The sequence below is a fragment of the Alosa sapidissima genome, chromosome 20 (assembly GCF_018492685.1).
Source record: "Alosa sapidissima isolate fAloSap1 chromosome 20, fAloSap1.pri, whole genome shotgun sequence".
NCBI lineage: Eukaryota > Metazoa > Chordata > Actinopteri > Clupeiformes > Clupeidae > Alosa > Alosa sapidissima.
Genome location: NC_055976.1, coordinates 897474 through 914130, shown reverse-complemented (window position 1 = coordinate 914130; position 16657 = coordinate 897474). Strand labels below are relative to the sequence as shown.

The 16657-nt window shown below is 41.5% G+C and overlaps 1 long non-coding RNA gene across 2 annotated transcripts; it reads left to right on the top strand.

The window, feature by feature from the left end:
* Positions 1 to 5034: 5034 nt before the first annotated feature.
* On the top strand, positions 5035 to 8644 carry LOC121694415. Of its 2 annotated transcripts, XR_006025749.1 has the most exons (3): positions 5035 to 7896; positions 7993 to 8072; positions 8177 to 8644. It is a non-coding gene; the product is annotated as an uncharacterized LOC121694415 (long non-coding RNA). The 2 variants fall into 2 exon arrangements; XR_006025748.1 differs by having other exon boundaries at positions 7993 to 8644.
* Positions 8645 to 16657: the final 8013 nt, after the last annotated feature.

Sequence of the window (16657 nt, the reverse complement as noted above, 5' to 3'; positions counted from 1 at the left end):
AAAAATAAAGAATAATTAGTAAGTAAAAACAAAGGCAAAAGTAGTAAAAAAAGTAATAAAAGACAAAGTAGAATAATTATCGAGGCAGATTCAGAATTTGTAACTCGGCACAGTTAGCAGAAAGCGTCTGAGAACAGTTTGGTCTTAAGTCTAGATTTAAAACTGGCTACAGTTGGGGCCTTTTTAATGTCATCCGAAAGTTGGTTCCACAGCTGAGCCGCATAGCAGCTAAAAGCTGCTTCACCATGTTTAGTTCTAACTGTAGGTTTTACTAGCAGGTTTTTCACCTGGGACCTGAGAGGACGAGAAGGTGTGTACTGCTGAAGCATGTCTGACAAGTATTTAGGTCCTGCTCCATTTACTGATTTATAAACAAGCAATAGTGCTTTAAAGTCAATTCTGTGACTTACTGGAAGCCAGTGCAAGGACTTAAGAATTGGAGTAATGTGGTCAGTTCTTTTAGTTTTTGTTAGAGTCCTAGCTGCTGCATTTTGTATCACCTGAAGCTGTTTAATAGTCTTTTTAAGAAGGCCTGTGAACAGTCCATTGCAGTAATCAACCCTGCTGGAGATAAATGCATGAATGAGTTTTTCTAAGTCATGTTTTGACATCAGCCCTCTGAGTTTGACAATATTTTTGAGGTGGTAAAAAGCTGATTTAGTTATCGCTTTCATGTGGCTGTTGAAATTTAGATCACTGTCAATTAATACACCAAGGTTTTTAACAGTATCCTTTGCCTTCAACCCTTTTGTGTCAAGGAGAGTGGCAACCCTAAGTCTTTCCTCATTTTTACCAAATATAATTACTTCAGTTTTTTCTTTGTTCAGCTGAAGAAAATTTTGAGACATCCAGGTGTTGATTTGTTCTATACACTGACACATAGATTCAAGAGGACCATAGTTGTTTGGTGATAGAGCTAAGTAAATTTGTGTGTCATCTGCATAGCTATGATATGAAATCAAATTATTTTGAATGATTTGTCCAAGTGGGAGCATATAGAGGTTGAATAATAGTGGCCCCAAGATCGACCCCTGGGGAACACCACAGGTCAAGGACGTTGGTGTTGAGGTACAGTTTCCGATGGCAACAAAGAAGCTCCTTTCTTGTAGATATGATTTTAGCCAGCTGATAACTATGCCTGTAAATCCAACCCAGTGTTCTAGTCTGTGTAGTAAAATATTGTGATCAACAGTGTCAAATGCTGCACTAAGGTCCAGTAGCACTAGGACTGATGTTTTACCTGAATCTGTGTTGAGGCGTATGTCATTGGAAACTTTAATGAGAGCTGTTTCAGTGCTGTGATTTGCCCGAAAACCAGACTGAAAGTAATCAAAATACCCATTTGATGTTAGGAAGGTGGTTAATTGATTAAAGACTACTTTTTCAATAATTTTGCCAATAAAAGGTAGATTGGATATGGGCCTGTAATTGTTTAGCATGGAGGCATCCAGGTTATTCTTCTTGAGAAGTGGCTTTACAACAGCTGTTTTCAGTGACTTAGGAAAAGTGCCAGACAGCAATGATACATTTACAATTTGAAGGACATCCGCCGCTATGAGGTGAAAAACAGTTTTGAAGAAATTGGTAGGCAGAGTGTCTAAGACACATGTGGAAGGGCTGAGATTCTGTACCGTTTTTTCAAGTGTTTCGTAGTCTATCAAGCTGAACTCTGACATCAAGTTTAGTTTCCCTCTGTTTGTTGCTGGAAGTTCAGGTTGTTGAATTTGTAATTGAGCAGATATGTTGAGTCTGATTTTGTCAATTTTACCTTTAAAAAAAGATGAAAACTCATTGCATTTATTAGTTGAGAGAAGTTCAGGCGCTAATTGTGAGGGGGGATTTGTTAACTTATCAACAGTTGAAAATAGAATACGAGTGTTATTTGAACTTCTATTGATAATGTTAGAAAAGAAAGACTGTCTTGCTTTGCATATTTCAGAGTTATATCTGCGGAGCATCTCTTTATGGATTTCATAGTGGATCTGAAGTTTGTATTTACGCCATTTTCTTTCAGTCTTCCTACACTCTCTTTTTAGAAGTTTAACTGCTGGATTTTGCCTCCATGGTGCTTTCTGTTTGTCCTTAACTTTCTTGAATTGTAATGGAGCAATGTCATCCATAATGTTTGCCATTTTTGCATTAAAGTGATCAAATAAGTCTTCAGAGTCTGACAGTTGACTTGACTTTAGTGAAAGTGCTTGCTCAAAGAGAGCACTTGTCTGATCATTTATGATTCTCCTTTTTACCATCATAGCTGTGTTTTGAGTGTGTGGGGACATAGACACATCAAAGAACACGCAAAAATGATCAGATAAGGCCAGGTCTTTAACAGCTGTAGAGACATCGAGACCCTTTGTGATAACAAGGTCGAGGGTATGGCCGAGAGAGTGTGTTGGCCCCTGTACATGCTGTGTTAGGGAGAAAATATCGATTAGTGCAATGAATTCCTTGGCATAATTGTTTTCAGGATTATCCACATGCAAGTTTAGATCCCCTGATATAATAAGACAGTCATACTCTATGCAAACAACTGATAGCAGTTCACCTAGCTCTTCAAGAAAAACTTTAGCTGAATGTTTTGGAGGCCTGTAAATTGTCAGTAATAAAATCTGAGGAGAAGACTTAATGCATGCACACAGATATTCAAATGAAGTAAAGTCACCGAATGACGACTGATTGCACTGAAAAGACGTCTTGAAAATTGTGGCTATCCCCCCACCTCTTTTATTTGCTCTGGTAGCACTCAAAAAACTGAAGTTTGGGGGAGCTGATTCGATGAGAGTAGCAGCACTGTTTGCTTGATCTAACCATGTCTCAGTTAAAAGTAAAAAATCAAGGTTGTGTGTGCAAATTAGATCATGAATTAAGAATGATTTGTTTGAAAGAGATCTGATATTTAGGAGTGCTAGTTTTGTTAGTTTAAGTGTTGGGGAAATATGATCCATGGGGGAAATCTGAGGTTGATGTGGTACGGGTAGGAGATTGGACTGGTTTACCCTATAAGCTCGATGCATTTGTGTTCTATTTCTTGTCAATACAGGAATAGAGAATGTCATGGGCTTACTGGGTCCCGGCATGTTCTCAAAACTACTGTCAGTACCATTTATATTGCAGGGACCCTGAGAATATCATGCAATACAGTCATCATATAATTGTCCCCTGCTGCTGCCATCTGTATTTTCCACTGCACATTCCATGCTATATGCCGGCTGAGAAAATGAACTAAGAGGTTGCTGCTGCTTAAGAGATCCTTCTAAACGGGGAGGGGGAGGGCGAGGGGGTGGAGGTGCCCTTCACTTCTTTGGTGCTAATGATCTTGGGCTAGTAAAACTCTGCATGGCTACTGGTAGCAGTCTCTCCATTCTTGCAGGGAACATCATGTGCTTGGGTGGGGATGGTGATGGGTATTCAGGGGATCCTGTGGAGTTTGAGTGGGTGGTGGGATGAAGGGGTGGGGATGGGGATGGGAGATTAGGGGGGTTTGTGTGGCCTGGGGAGTTTGATTGGGTGGGGACGTGATGGGAAATCAAGGAGGTTGGGGTTGAAAATTGATCCAGAGTCTCCATCTGCCTGCTGAGGTTCTGGGAAGTTTGTTGCAGATGCTCCGCTTTCAGCATGTATTCCAGTAGTGTATTCCATGTTGTTGTGTCTTTGTGGTGACAAGGAGACGACGGAGGTGGGGAGGGGTATTGGTACTGGTGTTACAACATGACCCTTCCTTTCTGATATCCTCTCAGCAGCTTTGATAGGTGCTATCTCCTCATGCTCATCACATCCATTTGTTTGCTGAGATTCCAGGGAGTTTGACGCCAGTGATTGACTTTGAGTCATTTTAGCAGCACCCATCTTATCTTGTCCAGTGGACATGGCTTGGCATTGTTGAGCTGGTTGTTTATGTTTCTCCAAGGTCTGCATTTCAGTGGAGGCTAGCGGGTGGTTATCAGAGGGCCCCACAGCAGGGGAGGTTGGGCATATCTCTGTTTCAGCCTGTGCAGAGTGTTTTGGTTTAGCTGAGTTGTTGATGTCATCCGCTTGTTCCGTCTGTATGGCCACTGAGCGCTTATCAGAGGCTCGGCTCAAGGTTGGCAGAAAAAATGTTGGGTGCAGGAGAGAGAGGTGATAGTATTCGGTTAAGATCTTGGCCCCAGTCCAACTCAGCTCTGTGCTATTTGGTCTGAAGTATTCCCTGCGATTCCAAAAAAGGTTAAAATTGTCAATAAAATTCATCCCAACTGAAAAGCATGTTTTTGCGAGCCAGGTGTTTAAACTGAATAGTCTGGAAAATACAAAGCTTCCCTCTGCTGGGAGTGGGCCACTGATGAAAATTTGTATTCCAAGCTCATATAGGGCCGAGAAAAGTTCCTTGAAATCTTCTTTGACATACAGCTGTTCTCTGTAGATGTCATTTGCTCCAACATGCACAATGATGCGCTTGATAGTTGCATATTTTGACACCAGTTCTGCAAGCTTGTTTTTTGTGTCAGACACTGAAGCATTTGGGAAACAACATACAATCATCCTTTCCCCATTTATATGTCTCACAGCAAAGTCGCCTAGAACGAGGGTTGTGGGATGAATAGGGGTCGAGTGCTGCTTCTTGTCTGTGCCCATCTTTCTTTTGTTGTGGTTTGATCGCTGCCTGCTTTGGGTCTGTTCCCTGGGAAATTCCTCTCTCACGTCCCGGAGGCATTCAAATCTGTTCCATAGTGTTAGGGGCTGTGGGCTTCCCTTAGGACCACAAGCCCTGTAGTAGTTTGCTGATCTGTCTGTATTTCTGATACGAGGCCTGAAGTTAACATCTGAATTTACTGGTGTTGAGGTAATTACAGTTCTTGTATTACGTTTTTTGTTTTTTGGTCTGGCACCTTGCCTGTGCCAAGGCTCTGTACTCACATTTCCCTTTGTGAGGTCGATGCATTCATCTGCTCTATTAGCAGTGATATTAGACTGCTGGGTTACATTCTCTGCATTTCCAGTAGTTGCTGTACTCACTTCATGAGATGCCTCTCGTAGTTCATCTGTCGTTGATGGAAGGGCATGCATCTTTGATTCCAAAGTAGAAATCCTCTGTTCTAGCTCAGTACATTTTCGGCATGATCTCCTGGGTCTCTGGCCGGAGGAGCGCATTTTGTTTTAATCCAACTTCAAGGTGAATTGCCGTTCAGTTTTTGCTCGTTGACTTGGCTGGCTCATTTAAAGTAAAAAACTAACCACTAAAGTTTCAGATTTAAATGTACTGGTTTCACTGTCTTTGCTAAACTATCTTGTAAATGAAATAAAAGAATGAAAAAGAGTGGAAATTGCTAAAAGGATAGGTGAAGCAGGAGCAGTGTGAAATGCGTCCTACTCGCTTGAGTAGGAGTTCAGTAGGAGTTGAGAAAGACATTTTTTTGAGTGACATTTTTCTAAAAGGTATTAAATTAATTTTAAGAAAAGCTCTGGTATAGATCAGGCTCAGTATAGCCTAACTCTTAAATTTGAGCTTGAATTGATTTATTTAATGAAAGTAGATTACTGTGTCATTAGCAATGGCCAATGTTATGTAAAAAAGATACACAAAACTATTTATTTTAACAATTAGTTTTAATCAGGCTTTGCTACAAAGGTAAAAGGTGCATTCCATGCAAACATCACAGTCTCTTAGAGCTCAACAACTCTGCATAGTGGCATGACTGACCTTTTCTTTAGTTTTGCTGAAATGCACAGTGGATGTGTCAACCACATGAAGCCCATGGCAGCACTTTGTACGCTTTTTCTGATACATTAGATAATTTCCTCCTCCCCCTTTCTGTCTGCGCACATTCACGGTCAGGCATTAGGGCCCAGCGGGAATGTGGTTAGGTTAATGAGGTCTCACTTAAGCCTTAAAACGTCATCTGTAAATCACCTGGCACGAGACGCCGAGCCTATTGTTCATCCGAGTGCACCTGTGTCGTTGGCAAGCGTGGCCTACTTTGCCTCCATACTGGAATGTTTGTGGATTGTATCGGATGTGCGTTTAAGTCTTTATCTTCATACTGGATTGTTAAGTCAAGCAGCCTCGCTGGTGGTGTGAGCCCAGCTGTAACGCCGTGCCTGCAACGAGACGAGTTTCATACTGGATTGTATCGGATGTGCGTTTAAGTCTTTACCTTCATACTGGATTAAGTCAAGCAGCGTCGCTGTTGGTGTGAGCCCAGCTGTAACGCCTTACACGCAACGAGACGAGTTTCAGGGTTAAGTGAGTCAACCAAGGAACGAGTCTATATTACTACACGGTGGCTTGCCGCGGCCGTGGTCCTAATTGGTGTTGCTACGATAGAGGCTGGCACCACTGTTTTTCCCATGTTGATTTTATTGTTCTTTATTAAGTTTGTTTCTTATTGAGCTCGCGTGAATTTAGTGGGCTATGTGCAATATCTGACTAGGCCTAGGCTTCTGACTAGTGTGTGCTGTCGCAAACTGAAGAGGCGTATTGGGTTAGTGCAATATCTGAGGTGATCTCTAATGTGTGTCTAGTGATTTGCATTAGTTAGTGTTAATATTCAACGGGTTTGTGCAATTATATCTGTGCAATTATCAGTGGCTATATGGGCTAAGTGCAATATCTTTCAGTCTTTGATGTTAGTACACAGGTTAACTAAGGTGTGTGTGTGTGTGTGTGTGTGTGTGTGTGTGTGTGTATAGCCAACCCCAGTTATTCTCACCCTTGTGTGCTGTGTATCTTGGGCACTCTGAATAGAAGTGATCTTCTCTTAAAGTGGCAGCTGCATTTATTTTCATTTGTAGCCTACATTAGGTGTTTTATTTGATTTTGTTTAGTGTTTGCTGTGAAACATCTTTGCTGTGTGGTGTGTCTTATTGGTTGGTACCATCACTACATCTCTGAGCCTCAGTACTAACTGTTGAGTACTGGTTGTATTGAGCTGAAGTCCTAGACTATTGCAAATTTGCACAGTGTACCGTTTTGCACAATATTGAGATTGCCTTTTGCACATTGCCTACGATTACCCTAACTGGTGGCGATTTATAGCCCATTGTCTTCCTTGTGTATAAAAACAACTTTGTGAAATAAATAAGAATTTGAATACATGACAGCTGTATCCTGATCAGTTTATTCTCTTAGTGAACTTGCTGGGGAATTGACCTAGGTGTATGGTATAGGGCTCTTCCACCCTTCTAACCGGGAGTGGCGTAGTCACTGTTTAGAACATTATGCTACAGGCCACACACACAACTCCCAGTAATACGCTCAACAGGCAGAAATGATGCTGGGTATATACACATGTCTGTTCCCTGCAAGCTCCAATAATGTAACCCGACTTAAAACATGCCCGACTCAAGACATGTCTGTTCCCTGCAAGCTCCAATAATGTAAAAAGTTTAGATTCAGATTTCCTCTTCACACAAACACAATGAGAATTTCAGAGGCAAATATGTACTTTTCTGTACTATATTTTTTTAAAAATCTAAAAAAATTATATAAAAAATATGCAGTTTAATAAATGTGTATAAAAATAGATATTTTCCCAGGTAGTAGGCTACTTACACAGTCCAAAACAGTCTCAGTCCATACGCCACAGCAGAGAGAACGTCACTTCAATAAGTCCAACCATTACGCCCCCACACCAGCAGAGGAGACAATTCCTCTGGTGAGCAGTGGAAGACCCGCCCATCACTTCCGCCAGTACACTGACTGGTTGTTTACAGGGTAAACAGTTAGTGTACAGCTTGCCGGGAAATTCAAACAGAAAGGCTTGGATCATCTAGTGCCAGATGAGCGGTTACTTCTTAAGGCTGGGCCAGGAGAAGGGACATCAGCCGTGGGGAAATCAGAGCCGTGGTAGCCTTCAGCCGTAGCCTACCTACCAGGGTTCTCTCGAAGACAAATTGTAGGCGCTACGCACCGGAGCAAGGGTAAGATTTAAAGAATATGCTTTCATTCTGCTGTACACTATAAGGAAATAGATATGTTAAGATACCGATCTTAACTGTACTTTTTTGTTTTCACAGACTAATAACCTCGCCTCATAATGAGGCCGTGACCTCCTATTTGCTCGGAGCTATGTCTGCAAGTCATGACGCCATTGCATGTAAGTAACTTTTACTGTTTTCTCCTTCCTTGTTTAATTTTACTGTGACTTACGTTGTTTTTTATTCATACCACTCATTTAATTGTTTTCCATCTGCCTGTAAGACCTATTACGAGACAGTAGGCTACGCAGGAGCTTCAGGTACAAACAACCATGCATCGCAAGCGGAAGCTGTGAAGAGTTTAGCTTAGAGTCAATCGAGAAGAAAATGGGTAGATTTGTTTATGGTGACTATTTTTCATGCATTAGATGTGGTGTTTTCATAGCCTACACAGTGCATCGTGCAGTGCTGATTGTCTTTATTGATTGTTCTTCAGCTGCTGGAAGTGAGACAGACTCCGAACAGGGCAACGCACCACAGACGTCTTCAAAACGGACAGAATTCAGACAGAATGCCGCCAGTTACGATACCTACTGCTCTGAGGTGACAAACAGCCACTTCACAGTGCTGTGATTTTGGGCTTCTCATTCGCTTGAGCTTTGAGCTTCCCATTTGTTGTGAGGGCAGATCTCACTTTGTAACCTATACCTAGTTGTGTGTCTGTGCTAATAAAGCTCTTTCTTTGAATAAACATGTTCCTGGCAAATTTCCTTTCCAATACTGAGTAAGGAAATTCAAGCCAGGCGTGTGTGTGTGTGTGTGTGTGTGTCCATGCGTGTGTGTCTGTGCATGTGGATGTGAGTGTGTGGGCATGCGTGTGTGTATGCGTGCATGTGTGTGTGCGTGTGTGTTTGTGAGAGTGTATGTCAGACAGTCCTGCCTCATAGCTTCTCCCCTCATCATCCTCTGCAACCCTTCGCTCAACACCACCATCTACAGACCAATGGGTGTACAATCACTAAATTAACATACATTAATTAGGGCCTGAGCACCGAAGGGTGCAAGGCCCTATTGTTTTTGCTAGGATTATTAGGGCCCAAGGACCGAAGGGCGCAAGGCCCTATTGTTTTTGTAAGGATTATTACTATTATTTGTCCACTTTTTAACCTTAAAAACTATTCAAATTGGGAACATAAACAAGTAAAAACTATTGAAAATATAGCTACAAGCAGCAATGAGGGGGCCAAGCAGTTCAGCAGGAGTTGTCCTGGCAACGCAATGTTCTTACATTATACACACACCCAATTAACCCCCCTACCCACCCACACACAGATAAACCTCCTCCCCCACACACCACAATAGCCCCCACACATAAGCACACCTCAAACATCACCAAATTTATTGTCAGGTTGTAGTCACAAGTCCACATACCAAGTTTGGTGTTGATACGAGAAAGTGTTGATAATTATAGCGCCCCTAGTGTTCAAATGTCACTAAATATATTGAGCGTTTTCAGGATGTGGTCCCGAGTCCATGTACCAAGTTTGGTGTCGATACGAGAAAGTGTTGCAAATTATAGCACCCCTAGTGGTCAAAGGTTGCTAAAATTATTGTGTGTCCTCAGGATGTGGTCCTGAGTCCATGAACCAAGTTTGGTTTTGATACGTGAAAGCATTGCTGAGATATGACCTAAACTTCTGTTACTCTAGCGCCGCCCTCATGGTTGAAGGTCACCAAATTTATTTTGTGTCCTCAGGATAAGGCTTCACCGCCAAACTTGATTGGTCACGACGGGCGATGGGTTTTGAATATGGCATTTTTACCAGCTCCATTCAAATATAGCCTATGGCTAGTCCACAAACTCAAACATTGTTTGTGCTACATGTATAGCACAATATTAACAATAATAAGCATAATATTAAGTTGGCACAAACAGCTTTCATTCCTTTGGAAATAGAAGCATGTATGACATGATGCTTCCTTGACATTTTCTGTTTGCAATTAAAAGTGAATTATGAGCCTGGTAGCCAGTAGCCACCTAGCTAGCTGAGTGGAATGCGTTTCAATCGGCATATCATGTGCTTCATGTAAACAAATTATTGAATACTTCAAGACTCACCAGTTCCATTACACAAAGGCAAAGACAACTCTTCATATTCTTGTCCATTTTCCAAATCACAGTGAGTGAGTGCAGCCTATGTCAAAGTGACCTGGATCTCATAGTTTATAACAGGCTAGTGAGAACCGGATAAATTCGCAATCTCCTCTAATCTCGTATTTGTTGCCTTCATGATTTCCTTTTATACGTTTCTTATAAATATAACTATATACTTATAAATATAACTATATACTTATAAATATATACTTATATATACTTATATATAAGTACATATTTATATATTTATAACTATATACTTATAAATATAACTATCTATTCCGATAGCATTAGCAGGCTAGGTCAGTGGCTGAACTGCATTTAGGGTGCTTACCTGTAAAATATCTACTAGGAAGATTGCAAAGACTTTTGACTGTGTAAAGAAATAGGTCTTTATTTTAAAACGTTTCCAACTGTTTATTACTTGAATGCAAGATGACGATTGTCACAAACGTTTACCTCTTTTAGGAGAAATTTTAAGCTGACAGGCAATTGTTACCATTCTTTTAAACCAACGTTCACCGACAAACGATCAGGAAGCGGTTCTTCTTCCTACTCGGATACTAGGATCAAACACATGAAGTTGTATCTCCGAAGACATTTTGTGCAACAGTTTTGACTCGAGTTTTAGCCAGGTTTTAGCACTGTAAAGTTGAATATGGAGCATAGCACAGGCAGAATCGGATGGAACTGGAGGAAGCGTCACAGTACTGTTAGCCAATCAGAGGTGAATTCATTAGCATGTCATTAATATTCATGACTAGAGGCGAAATCCAGTCGTTCCTCCCCGCCCACCTTCCCCACCAAACTAGAACAGCATGAAACAGACGCAGGAGCATTTTTTTCACCAAAACCGGCTCACAGGGCATTCATCAACACTACAGACCACTGCAAAATTAATGAAAAAACCATGAGATGAGACCTTTAAAAGAAGATATCAATCATCATCAACAATGACAAGCCAGCTGGAACCTGCCACTCGTTATCTCTCCCTCTCCTGCATGCTTAGACGCATTCTCAATTAAATGCAGTAGCATAAGTTCAAGTTGGATCTTAATGGAGAGGACCCGAAAAGTATCATCTTTATGTAACATGCTGTTGGTGCATTTTGACATTGTAAACGATCTCTAACAAGAGTGCAAATCAGTTTGCAGTAAAGCTACTATTTATTGGCTAAATGTTGGTCCTTCCTCTGTCTCTTGGTCCCCTACACACAGAATCCGCGCAAAGTCCGAGTCAAGTCTCGAGTGAATAGTATTCAAGTCCAAGTCGAGTCGCAAGTCATGCCGAATTGTATCAAGTCAAGTCTGAAGTCATTAAAGTCATGACTCGAGTCTGACTTGATGATATTCACTTGTGTAATTTCTATGCCTAACATAGCGCCACCATCTGGCCAACCAGGAAGTGTATTAAAAATGTTCTTTGCTTAAAATTAATGGCCTGAAATTTCTCAGGTTAATATTATGATTATGATGACACCCAATGGGCCTGCCTTGCATTGCGCCCCTACCTGGCCAAGCAAGTAAATGTGCCAGAAAATAACATGCAAAAACAAATAGCACACACATCAGATATGTAACGCACCAGGTCAGTGCTTTGATAGATTCTGAAATGTCACGGGTTGCGGACCGCAGGTGCTCAGGCCTGCCTAAATCATGCACATGAAATTTGGTGCAGTTCAGAACATCTCAACTGAAGATAGGGACAATTAGTATAAAATTGGGACAAAGCAGTAATATTGCATTTTCATTTTTTACCGGAGGGGATGGTGCAAATCACAAATGAGTGGTTATGGGCTAGGTTGCCCGTGGACCAAACAAATCTTTTCCGTAAAAGTCTAATGGGGCTATATGCTCGCCAAGTTTCATGGGCCTCTGGAATAGTAATTCAGGAAGTTGATGACGGGGGGGAAAAAAGAGAGAAAAAAACTTTGACAACTGGTGGCAGTCATAATTATCTGACAGAAAATGTAAGAATCCTATCAATGGCATAATTTAACCTTGTTTTGCCCAATATATGTTAGGGACAATGCATAGATAATCGGAAACAAAACAATGCGGTAATGATTTAAAACATAAAGCTTACATTTTCTTCTCCTTAACTGTGTAGGCTGATGCATTTTAAAGTGGTAACAATAATGTTACATCTACATTTCAGAAACTATTGAGAGGTAGGCTATAAAAAGTGAAGAAAAAGGGGGACATCGCTACTTTCTTCCACCCAAAGTGGAGGGAGGCAAATCAGTAGTCGCAGCCTGGCTGGATATGGAATGGGGCTACAGTAGGTTGGCCCATCTAATTGGTCAACTTTATTCTGCAGAATTTGAATCTGCCAATCACATTTATTTAATTCGCCCCGTCAGAATTTTGTGAATTGTTGGTTGAATAGAATAAGTAGTGGAGATGCAGTGCTCCAGTAGCATTCTCCCTGCAGGGCACTTTTTGGTTGCATGCCTTAATAAAGTGGCCACATAAGCGTAACATTAATGTTGACCGACGCCTTTGGATCAAGGATTTGAGGAGTAATTCATACAGATGCACAGATTGATCGTCTGGTGACTGGAATTGGCTGGCGACCGGCCGGTAGGTCCGAGATGCTGATTTTATGGTGGTCAAATGCACTCACACGCTGCACTTCAAACAACATCCCCCAGCTGAGTTTGCAAAGTCTGAAGAAGCTAGCAAAGGCCAACACTCAGGGCTGGATGTATAAAGAAAGCGCCTATACCGAGTTTTTCTATGCGCAGAAATCAAATGCTGTGTGTGTAATTTACTAAGACTACTGTAGTGCAGTGCCCGTTAAAACGTGCCATTCCTGTAGAAAACCCGCAGGTCCCATATCCCACAGGTATGCCTGCTCTTAAAAACAGAATTATGGGGGGGGGGACATAATTTCAGCTGAACATTATAATATATTAGCATAGAATTAATGTGCAGTAAGCAAAATTTAGGCATGGCTACATGTTTTGACATAAGGCTATTTATAGATAGATAGATAGATGACTTTATTCTTCCCCAGAGGGAAATTATGGTGTTACAGCAGCAATTAATAATATAAACATTATATCACACATAAACATACATACAAGTTAAAAAATAAATACAACTGGATATAGTCTCTGTTAAAAAGGTTGTAAACTGCATTGTCTCTCAGCATAAGATTTTCTCTCACGGCACAAAGGGGAGTTGTTGTAAAAAGTTATGGCAGTGGGCAGGAATGATTTTCTATATCAGTCCTTGTTACAGCGAAGTTGGAGCAACCTCCAGCTGAAAACACTCTGTTTTTTGACCAGTAGTTCGTTCAGTGGATGTGAGGTGTTGTCCATAATGTTAAGGAGCTTTTGCAACATCATTCTCTCAACAACTAACTCTAGGGGTTCAGGTGTACTTCCAATTACAGAGCCAGCTCTTTTAATCAACTTGTTGAGTTTTTTGGTGTCATTTGCCCTGATACTGGTACCCCAGCAGATGGCTGCAAAGAAAATGGTACTAGAAACAGCAGACTGGTAAAACATGTTCAACATCACACATTAAAAGACCTAAGCTTCCTCAAGAAGTATAGTCTGCTCTGTCCCTTCCTATAAACAGCCTCAGTGTTGCACTTCCAGTCCAGTTTGTTATCCAGATGTACACCCAGATATTTGTAATTTTCCACTACCTCCACCTCTTCCCCCATGATGGAGACAGTGTTCAACTTTGTCCTAGCCCTCCTAAAGTCAGATGACAGGTTGCAGAGTTGTACTGAAAGCAAAGTCCTTTTAGGCAAGTCCCTCCACTCGGCGGCCATATAGCAACGCTTTTTGGGCACTCATCGGGCATCCTATTCAGCAGAAATGCACGTGCGCAAGGCTTCACGACACCAATCTTGCTCCAGCGGCAAGTTCACAACACATGATTGGGAAGATGTCTTCACAACACACCATATGATTGGCTCAATGTATTCACATCACACCACATGATTGGCTCAATGTATTCACATGTCGACGTTTTGCCGAGGAAGGGGTGGGATATGTGTAGACAACGGCCATATTGGCGTTACAAACTAACCCCATGCATTTCTATGGAGGATTTTTTGAGTGCTGTGTCTCCTCATTAGAAAGTCTGAGGTGTATAATGTGAAGAGGAAAGGAGAGAGTACAGTCCCCTGCGGTGCTCCTGTGCTGCTAACCACCTTCTCGGACACACATCCTCCCATCCGTACAAACTGTGGTCTTTCCGTCAGGTAATCAACAATCCATGATGGTATGGATGTCTCCACCTGCATGCTTTGTAGCTTCTCTCTTAGCAAAACAGGTTGTATGGTGTTGAAGGCACTGGAGAAGAACATTATTCTCACTGCACTACCAGCTTCATCCAGGTGGTTGTGGGCTCACTGAAGCAGGTAGGTATGCAGTGGGTCCATTTAGGTGGTCACCTGAGGTCTGAGGTGTGCCAACACCGATCTCTCCAGCACTTTCATGCAGTGTGATGTTAATGCCACTGGTCTGTAATCATTGAGGACTTCTGATGGACAAGACTTCTTGGGTACTGGAACAAGGCATGATGTTTTCCACAGCACTGGAACCTTCCTCTGATACAGGCTGGTGTTGAATAGGCACTGTAGAATCCCGCATAGCTGTTCTGCACAGGCCTTCAGGACCCTGGGGCTTATGCCATCTGGGCCTGCAGCTTTGTTCTTTGTTATTTGTTAAGAGAGGACAAACCATTTTGTGGAATGATGCATCATCGTATGAAATTTGCAACGATGTGACTCTCGTAACAATCTCTCATACCCTATAAGTGACATCACGCTCTGTCTGCAACTCGTTGTCTATAACTGTTCGAAATGTCTTTTAAGGATTATATGTTTAGCCTCTTGAATAACTTAATGATATTGAAGACAAAGAAAGATGCATAATGAGATTTGAAACAATGTGACTCATTGTTGGTAGCATAAGTGACAAGTCGCTCTGATTGCCACTTGTTGCCGTGTGGCATTCTGAAACATGCTTAAATTCGGAACCATTAGCCTATCGCTTGTTTTAATTTGGGACCTTACAGTCGGAATTGTCATTGGTTTATTCATAGTGTCCAAAGTCCAAAGTAGCCTGGGCTATTCGAAGTGTCAGTTTATTGCATCATTTTTAGGTAATTTTGAATAGCCACTGCATACAAGTGTATACATTTTATACAGTAGGTTGTCAAGAACTAAAAATGGTCATTTGTTGAATTTACAGCATTAGGAGGTCATGCAGTATAGATTAAATCAAAAGTTATTTCAATCAAAAATATCTTAAAAGAAGCCAAATTAGATGTTAACATAGGACCCCTTCATTGATATCACAATTCTTGCATCCATTGAACTTGTGAGTTCTTGGAGAGTTTTTGCTTTAACATCTTTGCAGGATGTCAGAATAGCCTCCCAGAGCTGCTGCTTGGATGTGAACTGCCTCCCACCCTCATAGATCTTTTGCTTGATGATGCTCCAAAGGTTCTCAATAGGGTTGAGGTCAGGGAAAGATGGGGGCCACACCATGAGTTTCTCTCCTTTTATGCCCATAGCAGCCAATGACCCAGCGGTATTCTTTGCAGCATGAGATTGTGCATTGTGATGCATAAAGATGATTTTGCTACGGAAGGCACGGTTCTTCTTTTTGTACCACAGAAGAAAGTGGTCAGTCAGAAACTCTACATACTTTGCCAAGGTCATTTTCACACCGTCAGGGACCCTAAAGGGGCCTACCAGTTCTCGCCCCATGATTCCAGCCCAAAACATGACTCCGCCACTTTCTTGCTGACGTCTCAACCTTGTTGGGATATGGTGGCCATTCACCAACCATCCATTATAGTCTAGTTGTGATTTCATGAACCCAGAAATGTCAAGTACCCTAAAGTTTTATTGCAGAAATGTCATCTATAGGCCTAGTGGGTGGAATTCAACTTGGTTGCCTAAAGTTGCACTTTGGGCAATTTGCATAATTAGCATAAATAGGCAATTAAGGCGAGGCAGTACAGGTGAATAGGGTAAAAATTTAAATAATAGATATCACCATGAAACTTTCTGAGTTGATTACTTCATAGCGAGTAATTATCCCTCCTATCTGTGCAAATGAATATAAGCTGGGTTAGTACATATTGATGAGCTATAAAAAGGTTTTTCGTTACCAAGTTGTCACACAAGAAACATTTCATGATGGGTAAAAGCAAAGAGCTCTTTCAAGACCTTTGCAACATTATTGTTGCAAAACATATCAATGGAACTGGTTACAGATGCATTTCTGATGAAACTTCAGAATCATCCAGTAAGCAGTATTGGAGCCATTATCTGCAAGTGGAAGGAACATCACTGCATCATCAATCGGCCATGCACAGGATCTCCTCACAAGATTTCTGACCAGGAAGTCAGAAGGATAGTCAGAAGTGTAGCCTAAGAGCCAAATACCACTCAGAGAAAGCTCCAGAAAGACTTGGAGGCAGCAGGTTCAATTGTTACAGAGAAAATCATAGGTAATGCATTCCACCGTCATGGCATCTATGCACGCTCACCCCGCATGACTATTACTGAAGAAAAACATGTCGAAGCTCGTTGAAAGTTTGCTACACAACATTTGGACAAGCCTATCAAATACTG